Source organism: Pelodiscus sinensis, chromosome 2, assembly GCF_052426305.1.
Source record: "Pelodiscus sinensis isolate ZL-2025 chromosome 2, ASM5242630v1, whole genome shotgun sequence".
NCBI lineage: Eukaryota > Metazoa > Chordata > Testudines > Trionychidae > Pelodiscus > Pelodiscus sinensis.
The window spans coordinates 152,739,853-152,761,102 of NC_143053.1; the positions used below are offsets into that span (position 1 = coordinate 152,739,853).

The window sequence follows — 21,250 nt, forward strand, 5'->3', positions numbered from 1 at the left end:
AAACATTTGTAACAGTTAAGGAATGTGCAAAAGTTAAAGCCACCCCACTTTTTCAATGTCTCATTAAAGGGCTTAGTTAACATAAGAATAAAATCAGACTCCGTTTTCATGGAAACTATTTTCCAGATAAGCCTGTATGCAGAAAGTCTGCGGCTCTTTTAGGATGATTGTATTCTAGAATATAAAAAACTTTTAGATTGAAGAGGTCACATTTAATTACCAAACCATTTAAAGGAATACAGTCTCACATCAAACTTGTCTGAAAATGTTTAACCTATCAACATGAAGTTAGGTGAGAAAAAAAAATACATTTTTCATTCTACTTTGTGTGTTTGACAATACCTAGTATATGGTGAATCTCTCTTTTTAGGTGATCTGTTTCTATCCCATACACTACTAGCATGTTATCCCTCAATTTACCAAGGGGAAACTTCACTTTACACTTCAAGCACTATAAGGGGGTGTTAATGGTGTGTGTTTTAATGGGACTGAGGAATGGACTGGCTTTTGAGATTTTGCATTTCAAATGCCACTTTGAGGATACAGAGTGCCAGCAATAAGTGGATCCCTGGCGCTCCCTTCATTTCTGAAAGAACCAGATAGCAAATTGAAGCAGGTTTCTGATCTCTCTTCACCTTCCCTCACCCACCCCCATACTATTTCTCTGTATTATGGTTCCACATACAGACTTCATTCAAGATTGAGAGGAACAATTAGCTAAGGCTCAGTAAACAATGCATGAAGTACATGGGCTGTTAAATTAGGTCTAGAAGCCATTTACTAGTTCTTAATGGTATGCTGGGTATTTGTTCTTTTTTATGGCCTTGCACAGCAGCGTGGTGGTAGCATTTTTTCATTGTCAGAATCACGCTTACTGTAACTGCCCATTTTTCTTGCTGTGATCGTGGAGGCTAGTTTTACTTGATACTTCCTTGTTGGGGTGTCCTGCCACTCTACTTGACCCATGAAAAGATCAAGATGAACTCTGATTTAAAAAAAAACAAAAAACCCCACCAACCAACAAATGGTCTGGCAGCAGTTTATAGACTAACAAAACATGTAAATGGTATCATGAGCTTTCGTGGGCAAAGCCCACTTCTTCGGATGACCGGAGTTATGAGTTTGGGATGTGAACACTCGAAATAAATAGGAGCAGGGAAGGGGGGAGGAGGAATAAGGGAGGGGCTGGGAGACAGATCAGTAAGTATCTGGAGAATGGATACTTAAACATAAGCAGATAAAAATCAAAGTCAGTCCTTCCTGACATAGGAATCGATCTATCAACCGTGATTTTTATCTGCTTAGGTTTAAGTACCCATTCTCCAGATACTTACTGAAACACACACACACACACACACACACACACACACACACACACACACACTCTCTCTCTCCCTCTCCTCCTCCCTCCGAGTGTTCACATCCCAAACACATAACTCCAGTCATCTGAAGAAGTGGGCTGTGCCCACGAAAGCTCATGATACCATCTACATGTTTTGTTAGTGTATCAAGTGTTACCAGACCATTATTTGTTTTTTTTTCTGTAACAGACTAACTCTGCTACCCTCTGAAGCTCTCCTTCTGAGTTGCCAGGGTAGGAGAGAGTGAGTGCGTGAGTGTGTGAGAGAGCAGCAGTAGGCGAGTGTATCATGACAGCAGCAAAAGGAAGAAACAGTAGCTTTCTCTGGACACAACACCGGTATACAATTTTTTAGACGCCATCTGCTTCAGAGATAAAATGTGCTATTTATTATGTTTTTTGATGTGCTGAATTCAAATATGACAATTAAAACAACTGATTGGCTAGTGTTTCAAAGATATTTAAGTTTTTACATTTTACGTCTATGTATATTGTGTAGATAGAGTTTTAATCATAAATTGTAAACCTAGGTCTTTTCATGTGTTTATGGTTGCTTTACATGATAATATTTCACCTGTCCGGTTTATGTAACACTTTAAAAATCAGCAAAAGGGTTATATAAATAAAAATTATGAAACAAAAGGCAAAAAACTACTATGTACATAGTTTAAGCCTATTCAGTGTCTACTCGGAACTTCTTGGATTGTCTCTTGTATTATTAAATGGAGCATCTCAACAGTTTTGGAACAGTACACATTTGCACATACTTATAGATAGTTAAAACGTCTCTAGTAGCCGTGTCAGTCTGTACCTTGTACATTGTTATTAATACTTTTTACTGTATTGAAGTATAGAGTAACATTGCACTTCTCTAGTTCTCATTTATATAATCAGAAGTCTTATTTGCAGAAAACTTTTCACAAAATCACTGTAAAAATGTACATTTTAGTTACATAACAGGACTAAGCACACTTGTTGAATCTGTACTGTTTATTCTCACCACTCACGTTCTTTTCAGTAATTTTCTCAGGAATGCAAGACACGTGTGCTCACCTCTCACAAGAATCACACTGCACCTTTAATAGTACATGAGAAAACTAAATTAAAAAGTCACAATTATACAGATAATTTTGATAAAATGGTACAATTTACAAAATAATATTCCTTCAGAATATAATCCCCGCTGAAGATGACTATGAGCATTAGTGGAAATACTTGCTAATGTAAACTTTCTAACCGTCAGAGTGGTTAAGCACTGGAATAAATCGCTTAGGGAGACTGGGGAATCTCCATCACTGGAGATATTTAAGAACAGGTTAGATATACCTCTGTAAGGGATGAGCTAGATGGTGCTTGGTCCTGCCGTGAATGCAGGGGCCTGGACTTGACAGCCTCTTGAGGTCCCTTCCAATTTTAGTATTTTATGAGTCTATGAAATTTATTACAAAAAACATGATCCTTAAACAATTATTAAATTGGCACAATATGCAACTGGTTACATTTTTGGCCACCAACTTTGTGCTTGCACTGCTTGTGTTTTTCTCATTAGACTCCAGCCCGAATACAAAATTGGTATCCACATCTAAATCTGCAAAAATGAACTGCATATATCCGCATCCGTGAATGTGGATACCCACAGATACAAATCAGATATCTGTGGATTTGTAGGGCTCAATTTCTCGTAGCTTTTTCTTTCTTACCATCCTTCCAGCTGTACTTTTTTTACTGCAAGTCACAGAATTGCAATATAAACAATAGTCCTTTACTCTCTGGAAAAAACAATGAAAGATGGACAAAGCATGGTTACATTGTAAATTGTAAATAGAATTCTTGACTTATTCAGTAGCATTAATTCCATTAAAAATTAACTGTTTTGCAAACTTTTCCTTTGAGTGTGTGTGTGGGGGGAGGGGAGTGCTCATGGGTCAAAGTATATTTGGAGCCCCAGCCTATATTTCTATCCATTTTGGTTTATGGATGGTGGATATAATGGTATCCAAAGAGATTTCCCTGCTGAATCTATAGCACCCATTCACTCCCACCACATTTTTAACAGTACTTCCAGATATTATTCATGCAGAATCACCACTATAGAACTAAATCTGTTATAATATGTTAGAGTCCCACTAAGAATGTGGCACAGTTACTGTAACCTCATTCTTTTATTTAAAAAAATTGTATTTTTCTTCTGACTGCATTTAGCGTCTTTTGTGTAGTCTGCACTCTGCTGATGTCTTTAAACTATAAATATGTTTCTGCAAACTAATTACACTTCCACTTAGAAAAAAATTAACTCATGTATCACTATTAACAATGATGAACATTATAAAAATAGTTGACTTCTGGCACTGAATACCTTGAGGATTAGTGGTCCACAGTTGAACCCATCCGTTTATCTGTTGTGTTCTACCATTTTTGTTTTCCAATTCCCTGTTGGTGTTTCGCTTCTTTGAAAGAGGAAAGACCTGAAATTTGAAGGATGTACAGTAGCCAACTGTATAACAGTGCTTTCTTTTTTGTTGCAGTTTCTCAACATGTTTTGTAACCCTTTCTTTTTCTACCTTGAAACAATCAAATTAACACATCTATTCACTTGGTTTCATATAATCGTATCAGTGCTGCTACTAACTTCCTATGACTCATACTATGTGCTAGTGTTTTCTGCCCACTTTCAATGAAGAAGTTGGCCATGATCAGATTTCACAAGTTGACTCAATGTCCATTATGAAGCACAGTCTTCCTCAGTGTCACTAGTTTTTAAAACAGCTTGCACAATAACTATACATGTGAACAGGACCGGCTTTCGGAAGTGCGGGGCCTGATGCACGGGGGCGGCACCGCACATGCACCGTGCGGCCGGGGCGGGAGCCACACATGCGCCGCATGCCTGGGAGTGGGGCCCTCTTAGGCGTGGGGCCCCACACATAGGCACGGGGCCCGATTCCGGGGAATCGGCCTGAAGCCGGCCCTGCATGTGAACTATGAAACTAAGTGTCTAGAAAGATCCCTTCCAATTCCTCAGGAATTGTCTTTCATGCTTTATTTCATTGCCCAGGGGATCAATTATTACCAGCTCTATAAGTGACCATTTATCCACATGGTATTTGGAATATGATGATTTAACAGCTTTCTAATTATTTTTGTAAACATCAAACACATCTTATCAATTGTAAAAATACAGCAATGCAGACTATATTTACATTGCTGATAAAATTATAGCAAGGGTGAGCAATATTTTTTGGTGGGGGGCCATTCCAAGATTTTGGAAAGTGGTGTGGAAGAAAACATTGTCCTCACTCTGAGTTTGTAGCAACAAGTAGCCAGAGGCAGTTTTATTACGAGCTGCAGCAAGGGAAAAACTGGTTCGGACAGGGGAGAAGCCCCCCCCCCTCCGAGGCAGATCTTCGAATACAAGCAATTATGAAGCAGTTTATATACTGTCTATTAGATATAATACCAATAACAATTAGTCTCCTTCCCATTACAAACACCAATGGCTAACAGTTATTTAGTTCCACCCAGATGCTCCTTATCTCAAGGTCCCTGCCAGAATCAGCATTCGTCCTTATCTCCGTATGGAGGCGAGAGGCAAAGGCAGCGTCTAATTACAGATCTCGCGTTGTCAGGCCACAGACTTAGCCTGACTCTTGCTCTCTTGTTAACAAGACCAAGATGGCTGCACACAAATTCCCTTATTCCCTTTTCCTGCCTCCACAGTGGTCAAGGGCCACACTTTTCTGTGGAGGGGGTGCCAGGACTAGGATGGAGGTTGGATGCAGAAGAGTGCATGGACTATGGGACTCGGGCGCAGGAGACAGTGTGAGGTCTGGAGTTTGGGTGAAGAAGGGGGTTGTGATCTGGGTCATGAGATTGGGGTGTAGGATCTGGGAGGGTATTTGGGTGTACTTGAATTGATTTTATTCGCTTTTAGTCTGTGAAACCCTGTTTCTTTAAGTCATTAAGTAAAGGTGAGTTAATTCTAATTTAATCAATTAGATTGTTATTTATAATTGTTGTTTTGGAGTTAGGTCCAGATTATTACTGGAATAATTTTATTCCTGGAGACTCCTACGGCATACCATTAAGTGTCTAGAGGGCCAGCCAGGTGGAGGCACCGCCATTGTATGTTCCTTTAGGAGCAAGGGACTGCAGCAAGGGGGTAGATAGGGAATCCCAAACTAAACAACATTGCCACTGGGGTACTCAGGATATCTTTTTATGTTAAAACTATCAGGCACCTAGGCACACAGGTGAGCGTGGCATGCTGCCGCATAACCCAGGGAGGAAAAAGCAGGTTACACAGGGGTCAGGAAGGAGTCCAGAGAATCCCAGCCTGCCAACTATAGATTCCCCATTCCTGCTTTAGCGGGACCTCCTCATACAATTAGGCAGATTCAGTATATTGGATATTGGGGAGGGGCTAGTGGGGAGGTTTTTCATTACTTTTGCATGGCTGGATATTATACCCTCAAGAATGCAGCACTATAAAGGACAATCCAGGAAACTACAGACCTGTCAGCCTTACCTCAGTCCCTGGATAAATCATGGAGGGGATCCTCAAGGAATCCATTTTGAAGCACTTGGAAGAGGAGAAAATGATCAGGAATAGTCATTAAGGGCAAGTCATGCCTGACCAATCTGATTAGATTCTATGATGAGGTAACTGGCTCTGTTGACATTGGGAAGTCACTTTAGCAAAGCTTTTGATATGGTCTCCCACAGTATTCTTGCCAGCAAATTAAGGAAGTATGGATTGGATAAATGGACTATAAGGTGGATAGAAAGCTGGCTAGACTGTCGGGCTCAACTGGCAGTGATCAATGGCGCAATGTCTGGCTGGTGTTCGGTTTCAAGCGGAGTGCCTCAAGGATCGGTTCTAGGGCCGGTTTTGTTCAACATCTTTATTAATGACCTGGATGAGGGGATGGATTGCACCATCAGCAAGTTTGCAGATAACATTCAGCTAGATACTTTAGAGGATAGGGATAGGGTCCAGAGTGACCTAGAGAAATTGGAGGACTAGGCCAAAAGAAATCTGATGAGGTTCAACAAGGACAAGTGCAGAATCCTGCACATGGGACGGAAGAATCTCAAGCATTGTTACAGGCTAAGTAGCAGTAGCAGTTCAGCAGAAAAGGATCTGGGGATTACAGTGGGTGAGAAGCTGCATATGAGTCAACAGTGTGCCCTTGTAGCCAAGAGGGCTAATTACATATTAGGTTGCATTCAGAGGAGCTTTTCCAGTTGATCTAGAGAAGTTATTATTCCCCTTTGTTTAGCACTGGTGAGGCCACATCTGTGTCCAGTTCTGGGCTCCCCACTATAGAAAGGATGTGGACACATTGGAGAGGGTCCAGCGGAGAGCAACCAAAATTATTAGGGGGCCGGAGCACATAACTTATGAGGAGAAGCTGAGGGATTTGGGCTTATTTAGTCTGCAGAAGAGAAGATATGATAGCAGTCTCAACTTTCTGAAGGGAGGTTCCAAAGAGGATGGAGAGAGGCTGTTCTCGGTGACCGATGGCAGAACAAGGAGCAATGGTCTCAAGTTACAGTGGGAGAGGTTTAGGTTGGATATTAAGAAAAACGATTTCACTAGGAGGGCAGTGAAGCACTGGAATGGGTTACCTAAGGAGGTGCCAGAATCTCATCCCTAGAGGTTTTTAAGTCCCAGCTTCACAATGGGTGGGATGATTTAGTTAGGGTTGGTCCTGCCTTGGGTAGGGTATAGGATTCGATGACCTCCTGAGGTCTCCTCCAGCCCTAGGATTCTATAATTCTATGATAACAACAACAATAAAAGGTAGCAAGTGCTATAAGAGAAACACAGAGGCTACGTCTACACCGTAGCCTTCTTGTGGAAAAGCTTATGCAAATGAAACACGGAGTGGAATATCGCTCCCCTAAGAGATGTCTCTGTCTGATCCATGTGCTCCTCTGAACCCATCAGCTTTCCCCTAGCCCTTAGTTTAAAAATTGGTCCACGACCTTTTTTATGTTACGTGCCAGCAGTCGGGTTCCATGTTGATTTAGATAGAGCACATCATTCCAGTATAGGATCCCCCTTTCTCCAAAGTTCCCGCCATTCCTGATAGAGCTAAATCCTTCCTCTCTACACCATGGTCTCATCATGCATAGAGACTCTGCAGTGCAGCCTTCATACTTGGCCCTGTGAGTGGAACTGGAAGCATTTCAGAGATAGCCTGGGAAACATCCGATAGGAGCTCTCAGGTAAGTGTGGCTTTTTTGGTGTGACGGGGTGGCATGGAAGGTGTGTTGGAGACAAGGAGCTGTGCTGTGGGCTGGTGGGATGAGTATCCTAGTGTCTGTCTCAGTGGTGCTAGTTGCAGGGAGTGTGTGACCACGTGTTTGGCAGTTGAGAGTGCTTTGTTGCAGATGGGGGGCTGATTGGGTTGGAGGCCAGGCTTGGAGACAGCAACCTTCTACCAGAGGCAGCCAGAGCAAACTAAATGAGCAGCCAACACACAAGTTTGCTTAGAGGCAGCCCCACAGAGGTTGTACTTTTTCTTGGTTTTTGTTTTTTCTTTCTTCTCTTCAGGCTTCAGGGGGCAATAAAAACATAGGAGCCTCTCAGAAGGAAGGTAGAATAAATAAAGATAAGCTGTTGGGAGTTGAACAGCATGTGCTATGTTTGTCTTCCTCCTGGAAGATTGAAGAAATTTCATCTGGATAGAAGACAGCATTTAATACTGCATACACTACATGCTGAAAAACCATTGAGGGGAGCCCAGAACAGAGAAGAAAATTGGCAGCATATGACTTCCAGGAGACGACAACTCCAGAATCCTGATAGAAGCAAGTAACCACTCTTAGGGTCTCTTCACACTTATTACTGTGGGAAATGCTTTGGCAGAGACCTCCAAAGGAAGGCATCAGGAGGAGACCCCATTGACCAGAAGGCATGGATTGCCTAAGCTCAAGGGTTCCACCACCACCAGTCCCAAGAGGAGGAGAGGGGTGGTGGTGGTTGTCAGGGTCTCCCTCTTAAGAGGGATGGAGTCATCCCTCTGCTGTCCAGATCATAAATCTCAAAGTGTGCTGCTTACCTGGAGAATTCAGGATGTGACGGAGTCTTCCGAGACTGATCAAACTTTTGGATCACTACCCCTTCCTACTTCTCTATGGGGGAATCTAACGATACTGCCAAGAATGACCTTGAGTGGGTCACTGCAGATTATGCAGTGATGGGAAGAAGGATCAAGGAGTTTGAGGTGCAGGTGGTGGTCTTGTCCATCCTCTCTATTGAAGGAAATGGTCCAGGCAGGCATCTTTGAATTTTGGAAGTAAATGCTTGCTTGTGGAGGTGGTCTTCAGAGAGGGCTTTTGTTTTTCGAACATAGGATGCTGTTCTGGGCTCATTGATTGCTAGGAAAAGATGAGATTCATCTAATGAAGAGAGGGAAGAGAATCTTTGCAGGCAGATTACTTGCCCGTTGAGTCTTTAGGTTAAGCTTAGAGGCAAGAACAACAGAAGTGATGTTGTACTTGTTGTCTGCTATAGACCACCAGATCAGGTCGATGAGGTGACGAGGCTTTCTTCAGACAACTAAGAACCTTCCAGATCACAGGCTCTGGTTCTCACGGGGGATATCTGCTGGGAGACCAATACAGCAATATACAGACGATCCAGGAAGTGTTTGGAGAATGTTGGGGTACTTCCTGGTACAAGTGCTGAAGGATCCAACAAGGGACTATATACAGCTTCAGCTGCTGCTCACAAACAGAGGAATTAGTAGGGGAAGTAGACATGGATGTCAGCCTAGGAAGCAGTGATCATGAGATGATCGACTTCAGGATTCTGACAAAAGGAAGAAAGAAGGGCAGCAAAATACACACCTTGGACTTCAGAAAAGCAGACTGATTCCATCAGAAATGATGGCCAAGATCCCCTGGGATGCTAATATGAAGGGGGAAAGAGTCCAGGAGAGCTGGCAGTATTTTAAAGAAGCCTTATTGAAGGCCCAGGAACAAACCATCCCGATGTGCAGTAAGAAAAGCAACTCTGGTTGGCCATCAGCTTGGCTTAGCAGTGAAATCCTTGGTGAGCTCAAACATAAAAAGGAAACTTACAAGAAGTGGCAACTTGAACAGATGTCTAGGAAGGAGTATAAATATATTGCTGGAGTATTGTTTGGAGAGGGAGTTCTCCAGGTAAAAGAGGAGTAAAAACGGGACCCTTGTGGTAAGTGGCTGTCTGGAGTGTGTGTTTGTGTGTGAGGGAGTTATTTACTGTGTGCTGAGCTTGTGTTTGTCTGGTTGGTTGGTTTGTTTGAAGGAGATTCTAAAAGGTTTGAAATCTAGAAGCCTCTGTTAATTGGCTGAGCCTCAGTCAGGGGGAGGGACTACCAGAGCTATATAAGCCTGTGACTCAGCGACCAAGGAGCTTGCGAACAGGAAGTTTGGAGAGGGAGGTTAGAGGGCACTAGTGACTTATGACCTTCTTTAAAACATAACTCGTATAATAATCTATATTCCAGAGGTTTAAAAAGAATCCCAATTTATACTTAAACTTATTCATTAGAAAAATGGAGACAGAAGCCCAGCAGCAGAGTGGGGGCTATCCTGTTTATTGCATCAAGTGTAACATGTATGATTACCTGCCCTGTGGGTGGGTGGCATATGTGTGCATCCGTTGCAAGGAGCTCCTGACCCTCAGAGACCGAGTTTGGGTTTTGGAGGCCAGCGTGGCTGAACTGGAGGAGCTAAGGGAGGCAGAGAGCTATGTTGATGGGACTTTCCGGGACACTGTAGTACTGTCCCACCTCCAGTCTGAGAGCCCCAGTGCTCTTAAGGAGGATGAAAGTCTCAAGGGAACAGAGCATTCAATGGGAGCAGAGGGAAACCATCCCGTAGTTGGGACCCTCCTCCCAGAGGATGTTGCAGTATCCTCTCGCACTGAGGATACCTCTAAGGGGGAGGGAATGCCAGTTATGAAGAGGCAGGTGTTAGTAGTGGGCGATTCGATCGTTAGAAACATAGATAGTTGGGTTTGTGATGACCAGGAGAACCATGTGGTCACTTGCCTGCCTGGTGCGAAGGTTGCGGATCTCTCGAGGCATCTAGATAGACTTATGTGTAGTACTGGGGAGGAGCCAGTGGTCGTGGTACATGTAGGTACCAATGACGTAGGGAAGGGTAGGAGAGATGTCCTGGAGGCCAAATTTAGGCTGCTAGGAAAGAGACTGAAATCCAGGACCTCTATGGTGGCATTCTCGGAAATGCTTCCAGTTCCACGCGCAGGGCCAGGTAGGCAGACAGAGCTTCAGAGTCTCAATGCGTGGATGAGATGATGGTGTAGGGAAGAGGGGTTTAGATTTATTAGGAACTGGGGACACTTTTGGGAGAGGGGGAGCCTAAACAGGAAGGATGGGCTCCACCTAAACCAGGGTGGAACCAGACTGCTGGCACTAAACATTAAAAAGGCTGTAGAGCAGTTTTTAAACTAAGAGATGGGGGAAAGCCGATTGGTGCAGAGATGCACGTAAATCGGAGGGAGACTTCTCTTAGAGGAGAATCCATTGATAGAGATTCTCTAAGCTGTAGTCAGAAAGAGAGGAGGGGAGAGGGCAAATCATGGGCCAGAGCAGACAAACAACTGCATACAAAGGAATCCAATGCATCAGGGAAGGGCAGACAAATAAGCAGTGGCAAATTTTTAAAGTGCTTCTACACAAATGCTAGGAGTCTGACTAATAAGATGGGTGAACTAGAGTACCTCGTATTAAATGAGGAGCTTGACATAAGAGGCATCACTGAAACCTAGTGGAATGAGGAAAATCTGTGGGACACAATCATACCAGGATATAAAATATATCGAAAGGACAGAGTAGGCTGGGTGGGTGGCGGAGTGGCACTGTATGTGAAAGAATGTAGAATCAAATGAAATAAAAATATTAAGTGAATCAACATGTTCAATAGAATCGCTATGGATAGTAATTCCATGCTCCAATAATAAGAAATTAGCAGTAGGGATATGTTACCGACCACCTGACCAGGACAGCGATACTGACATTGAAATGCTGAGGGAGATTAGAGAGGCTACCAAAATAAAGAACTCTATAATAATGGGGGATTTTAATTACCCCCCATATTGACTGGATACATGTCAACTCAGGAAGAGAAGTGGAGATAAAATTTCTCAATGGCTTAAATGACTGCTTCTTAGAGCAGTTGGTGCAGGAACCCACAAGGGGAGAGGCAATTCTCGATTTAGTCCTGAGTGGAGCGCAGGATCAGGTCCAGGAAATAACCATTACAGGACCGCTTGGGAATAGTGACCATAATATAACAACATTCAACATTCCTGTGGTGGGAAGAACACCTCAGCAGTCCAGCACCCTGGCATTTAATTTCAAAAAGGGGAATTACACAAAAATGAGGAGGTTAGTTAAACAGAAATTAAAAGGTACAGTGGCTGGAGCCAAATCCCTGAAAGCTGCATGGAAACTTTTTAAAGTCACCATAATAGAGGCCCAACTTAAATGTATACCCCAAATTAAAAAACATAGCAAGAGACCTAAAAAAGAGTCACCGTAGCTTAACCACCATTTAAAAGAAGCAGCGAGGGACAAAAAGGTATCTTTTAAGAAGTGGAAGTCCAATCCTAGTGAGATAAATAGAAAGGAACATAAACACTGTCAAATCAAGTGTAAAGATCTAATAAGAAAAGCAAAAAAAGATTGAGGAATAGCTAGCCAAAAACTTAAAAAGAAATAACAAAATGTTTTTAAGTACATTAGAAGCAGGAAGCCTGCTAAAAAAAACTCTGTGGGTCCCCTAGATAATCGAGCTATAAAAGGAGCGATCAAGGACGATAAAGCCATTGCAGAGAAACTAAATTATCTCTTTGCTTCAGTCTTCACGGCTGAGGACGTTGGAGAGATTCCCAAATCTGCACCGTCCTTTGTGGGTAATGAATCTGCGGAACTGTCCCGGATTGAAGTGTCATTAGAGGAGGTTTTGGAACAAATAGAAAAACTTAATGTTAACAAATCTCCAGGACCAGATGGCATTCATCTAAGGGTTCTAAAAGAACTCAAATGGGAAATTGCTGAACTATTATCTGTGGTTTGTAACCTATCCCTTAAATCGGCTTCCGTACCTAATGACTGGAAGGTAGCCAACATGACACCAATATTTAAAAAGGGCTCCAGAGGCGATCCTGGCAATTACAGACCGGTAAGTCTAACTTCAGTACCGGGCAAATTAGTTGAAACAATAGTAAAGAATAAAATTGTGAAGCATGTAGAAGAACATAATTTGTTGGACAAAAGTCAACATGGTTTTTGTAAAGCAGGGGTTCCCAAACTTTTTGATGCGGGGACCAGTAAATCCATTCACGAACTTTTGGAGGCCCGGTAACATTCATTTGCATATTTGCATATTCATTAATCAAATGATGAATATTCAAATAAATTGTTTCTGGTCCTCCCAAAACCCCCAGTGCCAGCTTTAGCAAAGCTTTTGATATGGTCACCCACAATATTCTTGCCAGAGAGTTAAGGAATATGGATTGGATAAATGGACAGTAAGACAGACAGAAAGCTGGTTAGACCAGGGTTTCCCAAACTTTTTACTTTAGTTGGAACCCTTTTTTTTAAAATACTGCTTTTTGCAGCCCAAAAATATAAACACATAAAAAACAAACTGAGAAAATACCAGACATAATACATGTCTGGTATTTTCTCTTTAGGTAAGTTGTATTACTACTAGATGTATCAGTTTGTAGTTTCAAACTGCCTGGCTGGTAAATGTGCTCAGGCTCCATAAGTGTGTCTACCAGCCAGACAATTCGCAACTACTCAAGGGAGGTTGTGTGTGTGTGTGGGGGGGGGGGGGCGGGGACAATAGAAACCCCGGGCCGGACTAAGTCATGTTTTGCGAGGGGGAAGGAGGGAACAGGGACAGCGTCCCAAGATCTACATATGGCTGGGTCAGTCCCACTCCCCTCAGGCCGATTCATTCCTCCCTCCTGCTCCCCCCAGCGTGCCTCTGGCCAGCCCCACTCCCCCAACCCATTCCCGGGCAGCCAGGTACCCCCCTTCTCCTCCCAATCTCCCTTGGCCAGCCCCGCTGTCTGCATCCAGCCCTCTATCCAGCAGCTGCTTCTTCTCTTCCCCCCTCCCCACATCTTCCCTGGCCAGCTCCCTGCCCCAAACCTTGCACCCCCTGGCAGCCCTGCTTCCACCAGCCCCCCAATCTCCCCGTCTGCCCCGATTCCCCCGTCCAGTGCTGCTTCTAGTGGCCAGCTCTCCCCTCCTCCTCACCCCAGAATCCCCTTAGCCCTGCACCCTCCTGGTGCCTCCCCCTTTGCCCTCTCTTTCCCTGATACCCATCCCCTCAGCACTCTCTGCCACATCCCCTCCTGCCCCTCTGTGCCCTCACACCTGACTTGCTCCATCCCCACCTCTCACATGCCCACCCCTTCTTTCAAGCCTTCTCCCACCACCTCCTCCTCCAGCCCCCAATGCCCTTCTCCTCTCCTCTCCTCTCCCAACATCACCCTGTCCCCCCGCCCACTAACACCTCCCCTCCTGCCCTTTCCCTCGTTGTCTGCACTTGGCCCCCTGGCATTTGTCTCTCTTTCCTGCACCCTGTTCCTTGGTGCCTTCCCCTCCCCCTGCCCAAGCCCCTTCTCCTTCCACTCCTCCCCCTCCACGCAAGCCCGCCTCCACTGCCGCTGCTGCCTCCACCCAAGCCTGTTCCCTACCTTCTGCCTCCCACATTGTGGGGCCGGAGGCTGCCGGAGTCAGCGTGGCCCCGCCACATGCCTCCGAAGACTTTTAAAATCCCAGGCCGTGACTTCGCGTCACGCCCGGGCGTCCTCCCCACCCACGTGCAACGCCGCACATGGGCAGCAGCAGGCGGTGAGGAGGAGCCACGCATGGCAGGGATACTCTGGGGGTGGGGTGGGAGGACGAGCGGGGGAACCCGCACCAGGCAGAGCCGGGGGAGAGACCTAGCTCCTCATATCGGTGGAACAGGACCCCCAGCTCTGTAACTCGCCGGCACTTCCGGGTTCAGGAGCGTGGGGCTCGAATAGCCCTAAGGCCGGCCCTTCCGGCAACCACGAGCCATGCTGAGGCCCATTGTTTGGGAAACTCTGTTGTAAAGGGAAATCCTGTCTTACTAATCTATTAGGGTACGTCTAGACTACATGCCTCTGGCGACAGAGGCATGTAGATTAGGGTACCGGACATAGTAAAATGAAGCGGCAATTTAAATAATCGCCGCTTCATTTAAATTTACATGGCTGCCGCGCTGAGCCGACAAACAGCTGATCAGCTGTTTGTCGGCTCAGCACCATAGTCTGGATGCTCCCCTGACGACATCAAAGGTATTTGTCGACCACCCAGGTATGCCTCATCCCAGGAGGCATACCTGGGTGGTCGACAAATACCTTTGATGTCGGCAGGGAAGCGTCCAGACTGTCACGCTGAGCCGACAAACAGCTGATCAGCTGTTTGTCGGCTCAGCGCGGCAGCCATGTAAATTTAAATGAAGCGGCGATTATTTAAATCGCCGCTTCATTTTACTATGTCCGGTACCCTAATCTACATGCGTCTGTCGCCAGAGGCATGTAGTCTAGACGTACCCTTAGAGTTCTTTGAAGGGGTTAACAAACATGCGGACAAGGGGGATCCAGTAGATATAGTATACTTAGATTTTCAGAAAGCCTTTGACAAGGTCCCTCACCAAAGACTCTTGTGTAAATTACATGGCCATGGGATAAGAAGGAAGGTCTTTTCTTGGATTGAGAACTGGTTAAAAGACAAGAAACAAAGGGTAGGAATAAATGGTGAATTTTCAGAACGGAGAGGGGTAACTAGTGGTGTCCCCCAAGGGTCAGTTCTGGGACCAATCCTTTTCAACTTATTCATAAGTGATCTGGAGAAAGGGGTAAGCAGTGAAGTGGTAAAGTTTGCAGATGATACCAAACCGTTTAGGATAGTCAAGACAGAAGCAGACTGTGCGGGACTCCAAGAAGATCTCACCAAACTGAGTGATTGGGCAACAAAATGGCAAATGAAATTTAATGTGGATAAGTGTAAAGTAATGCACATCAGGAAAAATAACCCCAACTATACGTACAGTATGATGGGGGCTAATTTGGCTACGACAAATCAGGAAAGAGATCTTGGAGTTATCGTGGACAGTTCTCTGAAAACTTCCACACAGTGTGCAGCAGCGGTCAAAAAGGCAAACAGGATACAAGGAATTATTAAGAAAGGGATAGAAAATAAGACCCATAATATCTTACTGCCCCTGTATAAAACTATGGTACGCCCACATCTGTGTACAGATGTGGTCTCCTCACCACAAAAAAGATATTTTGGCCTTGGAAAGGGTTCAGAAAAGGGCAATTAAAATGATTAGGGGTTTGGAACAGAGAGGTTCAAGAGATTGAGGCTTTTCAGTTTAGAAAAGAGGAGACTGAGGGGGAATATGATAGAGGTATATAAAATCATGAGTGGTGTGGAGAGGGCCGATAAAGAAAAGTTATTTATTAGTTCCCAAAATAGAAAAACTAGAGGACACCAAATGAAATTAATGAGTAACAGGTTTAAAACTAATAAAAGAAAGTTCTTCTCCACACAGCGTGTAGTCAACTTGTGGAACTCCTTGCCAGAGGAGGCTGTGAAGGCTAGGACTATAATAGAGTTTAAAGAGAAGCTAGATAATTTCATGGACATTAGCTCCATAAAAGGCTATTAGCCAGGGGATAAAATGGTGTCCTTGGCCTCTGTCTGTCAGAGGCTGGAGAGGGATGGCAGGAGACAAATCGCTTGATCATTGTCTTCGGTCCACCCTCTCTGGGGCACCTGGTGTTGGCCACTGTCAGCAGACAGGATACTGGGCTAGATGGACCTTTGGTCTGACCCAGTAGGGCCATTCTTATACAGGGGGTGTAATTAGGACAGCCAAAGCTCAATTGGAATTGCAGCTGGCTAGGGATGTGAAGGGTAATGAGAGGGGGGAGGACAATCCAGGGAATTACAGACCAGTCAGCCTCACCTCAGTCCCGGGAAAAATAATGGAGAGGGTCCTGAAGAATCCATTTTGAAGCACTTGGAAGAGAAAGAACCAATCAGGACTAGTTGACATGGATACACCAAGGAGGGCAAGTCATGCCTAACCAAAATGATTAGCTTCTATGATGAGGTAACTTGCTGTCTGGACACGGGGAGGTTGGTGGCTGAGAGACTTTGCTTTTAGCAAAACCTTTGATACGGTCTCGCACAGGATCCGCGGCAGCCAGTTAAGGAAGTATGGATTGGATAAATGGACTACAAGGTGGCTGGAAAGCTGCCTAGATTGTCAGGCCCAACAGCTAGCGATCAACAGCTTGATGTCTGGTTTGCCGTCAGTTTCAAGTGGCGTGCCTCAGGGATCAGTGCTAAGGTCATTTTTTCCCCATCACCTTTATTAATGACGTGGATGAGGGGATGGGTTGCACCCTCAGCAAGTTTGCAGATGACACTAAGCCAAGGGGAGAGGTAGATATGCTGGAGGGCAGGGATAGGGTCCAGATTGACCTAGGCAAATTAGAGGTTTGGGTCATGAGAAATCTGAGGTTCAACAAGAATAAGTGCAGAGTCCTCCATGTGGGATGGAAGAATCCTAAGCACTGTTCCAGGCTGGAGACCGACTGTCTAAGCAGTAGTTGCCCAGAAAAGGACCGGGGGATTACAGTGGAAGAGAAGGGAGATGAGAGTCAACAGCATGCCCTTGTAGCTGAGAAGGCTAATGGCATATTAGGCTGCATTAGGAGGAGCATTTCCAGCAGCTCTACAGAAGTTGTTGTTCTCCTTTGTTCGGTACTGGTGAGGCCACATATGGAGTATTGCATCCAGTTCGGGGGCCCTCCCTACTACAGAAAGGATGTGGATGCATTGGAAAGTGTCTAGCGGAGGGCAACAAAAATGATTAGGGGGTTAATATGTAACTGCTGAATTTTTCAGCGGTTGCACATTTATATGTCAGGGGGAAGGAGGAGGCTCTACAGGAGCAGGTTTGTGCAGGGAACCACCCCACCGTTCTGCTGCCTCTGATACAGAGGCTGGGGGGCGGGGTGGCTTGCATAAAACTGTGAAGGTTAACTGTACACTATCAGAGCCCTAGTTTACGATGCACATTTTAAAATGTCCTCCCAGAATATCCCCCTGGTCAAACGAGATGACAGTTGAGAGTAACTGCTGCAACCACTTGCCAATATTTAGTACTAAAACACCTGACGCATTTAATCAGGTTACAAGGACCACTTTGCCTGCATTGTTTTTCCAAAACACTTTCGTAATCAATATTACATGAAGAATAAAAAAGTTATCAAAGCGATGTAATGATGGAAAATATTAGGCTTCTTATTCATCAGTAGGCATCCGAGTTCTTCTGCATATAGAAATGATTAGGCAAAATTTTAAAACCTAGCATGAAAACCAGTTGCAGAACTTCTCTCTACAGTTAAAGCCAAACTGTGTGTTCTGGTTGATATTTTCTACGTTCTGCTTATAAACGCCATCTATCTGTTTGCATAGTCTATATGCAACAATTAGAGAGAAGTACATTTTTTCCTTCCCCAAGAAATGGAAGCAACAGTGTTCACTTTTTGTTTGTTACCAGGGTCTATTCTGTTAATTGTAAGGCTTTGAAGTTATTTACGCAAACCTAATTCATAAATACCACAGTAACTTCTTATTCCTGCAAAGAAGCAGCAACCTAATTTACCTCTTCATTGGAATAGTCGTAAATAGTAAGTGGCTTAATGCAATCATGCACAAACCTGCCACAATACATGTTTAGAGAAGACATTAAAAGTAGTAAAGGAATGCAATGCTTGGTGTGATGACATTCACTAAGTCTTTTAAGGATTGATACCCAATCCCACAAAATGTGTTGGCTAAATGGAAACACGATTAGCTAGGTTTTTTGCCTCCGTCCCCCAAAAAGCACTGCAGCCCTCTCTGAGAAGATGTTTGTGTAATGTGTTTTGTAAACACTACCGTAGACCACAGCTACCTTCTCCATCTTATTTTTCCCATAAAATAATTAAGATGTAGAACTGGATAGCAGAGAATTGGTCCTGTAAGGATAATTTTTAATATGGAGATATGCCATCATCTCGTAGAACTGGAAGGGACTTTGAGAGGTCATCGAGTCCAGTCCCCTGCCCTCACAGCAGGGCCAAGTACCACCCCTGACAGATTTGCCCCAGATCCCAAAATGGCCCTCTCCAGGATTGAGCTCACAATCCTGTGGTTTAGCAGGCCAAGGCTCAGGCAGCTGAGCTATCCCTCCCCCCCAATCACTAGATAAATATAACTTATTTCCTTTCTGTGCTTCTAATGTTAACATTTCCAAATTGAAGAGGTACTATTTCTTTCAAACTTCTTTGGTGTTTAAGAAAAAATAATACTTTCAAAATAATCACCTGCACTATACAGAAATGGCTTATTTTGTTTAACGTGTGAATCTGTCTCCGGTTAAATTGGGCAACCAATACTAATGGTACAGTGTCATAGGCGGTTCTGTTATGCTGAAAAAATAGCAGTGTCATGAATGCAGGAGAAAAGGAAGCAATAGAAAAATTCTTGATCACAGCTTGTATTGTAGAACGAGAGTGAGAAGGAAATCAGCTTAATTTTCAGTCTCTGCCCACAATTTTTGCCACTAATCCGGTACCTCAAATTAATGCAGCACAAGGTGAATCACATGGATTTAAAAATTAAGTATTTTAGGGTGGGTCTAGACTACGGGATTTTTTTTTTTAAAGTGGCCTTTCTTCCCCTCCATCTAGACAGCTGCCGTGTTCTTTCGAAAGTAAATCAAAAGACTATGGCAGGTTTTTTGACCGCGGAAGACCTCGTTTTATGAGGAATAACACCTTTCGAAAAAAGGCGCTATGTAATGTAAACTGTGCTTTTTCAAAAGACAGCATCCAGACTGCCTGAGTGCTCTCTTTTGAAAAAGCGGTTTGCTTTTTTGAAAGTACTGGTTATAGTCTAGATACTTTAGAAAAAGAGCATCTTTCGAAAAAGGCTTGCAGTCTAGACGTAATGTGAAAGCTAAAAGATGCCTTTAAGGCACTAGAGAACCAGTACTTAATTCTTGGTCACTGCAACAGATCAGTCAGGATGATCAGTGCCACAAAGCAGGCTTTAAAGCCAGAAAGGATGGCCATGATCTTTTAGTCTACTCTGACATGCACACTTCAGAATCTTGCTCTCCCATTCCGCAACAGACCCATATCTCAGAAGGAATAGATCCCCTCAATTCTTTGGTGGCAATTCTTTCATTACCACGTATGTACTGATCGATCTCTCATTGAACACGATTGCTTTCATAAAAACAAATTTACAAAATGCTTGCAAAGTAACCTTATTTTAAATTATGTAATTGCGGTAATATTAATGTGTTAAAGATGCAGTAAGATGAAGGCTACTTACGATGTTATGCTAACGTAGGCAGATGGTATTGCAAACACACAATTTGGTGCAATAACGACAGAGGTATCATGTGTCAGAACTCACAGTCCAAGCAGAGACTTCCCTGAGTTTGCCCCACCAGCTCCCCAAATACAATCTGCAAGAGAAATCAACTGTCTTGTTTTCTGCAATCCTTCACTGTTGGTTCCTCATAATAAAGCTATATACGTTAAGTCAGATCTGTGACCGTTGGAGTGCTTTTATTTATAGAAGTCTTGCTTTTAATGCATTGAATATTTAATTGACAATCTCATGCACTAAGTTTACTTTTACAGGATCGTTTTAAAATAGAAGGTTTAAAGTTAGTTTAGCTTAGTTAATAATTTCTTACGTGTTTAGTCAATTGAGTAAAGAGCAAAGCAAAAGGAACCAGTCCTGGACAACAATTGGTTCAAATGCTTAAAAAAATAAATAAAAAATGCAACATTGAACAAGCCAAGCTTTGCGAGGAAACTATGCTTGAAATATGATAAAGAGAACTCTCCTAACAGCTTGGTTCTAACAGACAGGGGAGGGTTGTTGTCAGGGGGTACGCCCCTGACGGGGGCTGCTGAACCCCTTATACTGACCCGCGTCTCATTCCGGGCCCATACCGCACCCCAAAGTCTCCAAAAGTTCAGGCCCCTCTATCAGGGGATATACGGTATCAATGTCCCAACACAAAGTCCCGGCCCCTCTATCAGGGGATATACGGTATCAATGTCCCAACACAAAGTCCCGGCTCCTCTATCAGGGGATATACGGTATCAAGGCCTAGTCCCTCTGAGGAGCCTCTCCCGGCCTCAGGCCTGGTTATCCGGGGGGGGGGGGGGCCTGCGTGGTAGGGGGACCCGGGCCCTCCCTCTCCACCGGGCCCCAGCCCAGGGCCCTTTAGGCAGGGTCTGTGGCTCCTGCCGGCTCGGCGGGGAATCCGGCCGAGCCAAATTTTGTATCCCCTGCCCTGGGCTGCTTCCTACCGCGCCCTGGTTCCCCGGGGGCCCCTTGTCCTCCGAGGCAGGACCTGCTGGGGTTGTGGGCAGGTTCCGGTCTCCTGGAGTCGGGGTCTGCTTCTTCGGTGTCTGGGTCCAGCACTGGCAGCAGCTCTAGTCCCAGCGGCTGCACAAACACTGGCCTGGCTTGGTCTCCTCCTTCCCCCCGCTGTCTTCCTGCCTGCTGGGCTCCCTCTGCCTTTATACCTGGCCTCTGCTGGGAGCATGCCCAGCAGGGCCGGAAGGGCGGGGCCCTCTCAGCCAGCTGGGCCTGGGCTACTCCCAGCCCTGCAGTGCGGGGCCTGTTCGCCCCGTCACAGTTGTGTTATGGTGCATTTATAGTAATCTCCAAAATGCTAAAATTTTAAAATATGAGCCTGTGGAAAGAGAGAAGACCCATTGCAGCTAGATTTGACATC

The 21,250-nt window shown here is 44.5% G+C and overlaps 1 long non-coding RNA gene across 1 annotated transcript; it reads right to left on the reverse strand.

Annotated features, from left to right (window-relative positions):
- Positions 1-3,695: 3,695 nt before the first annotated feature.
- LOC142826793 (uncharacterized) lies at positions 3,696-20,989 on the reverse strand. Its single transcript, XR_012901041.2, has 3 exons — positions 20,864-20,989; positions 19,825-19,960; positions 3,696-3,825 (listed from the first exon to the last, which is right to left on the reverse strand). It is a non-coding gene; the product is annotated as an uncharacterized LOC142826793 (long non-coding RNA).
- Between the last annotated feature and the right edge of the window lie 261 nt (positions 20,990-21,250).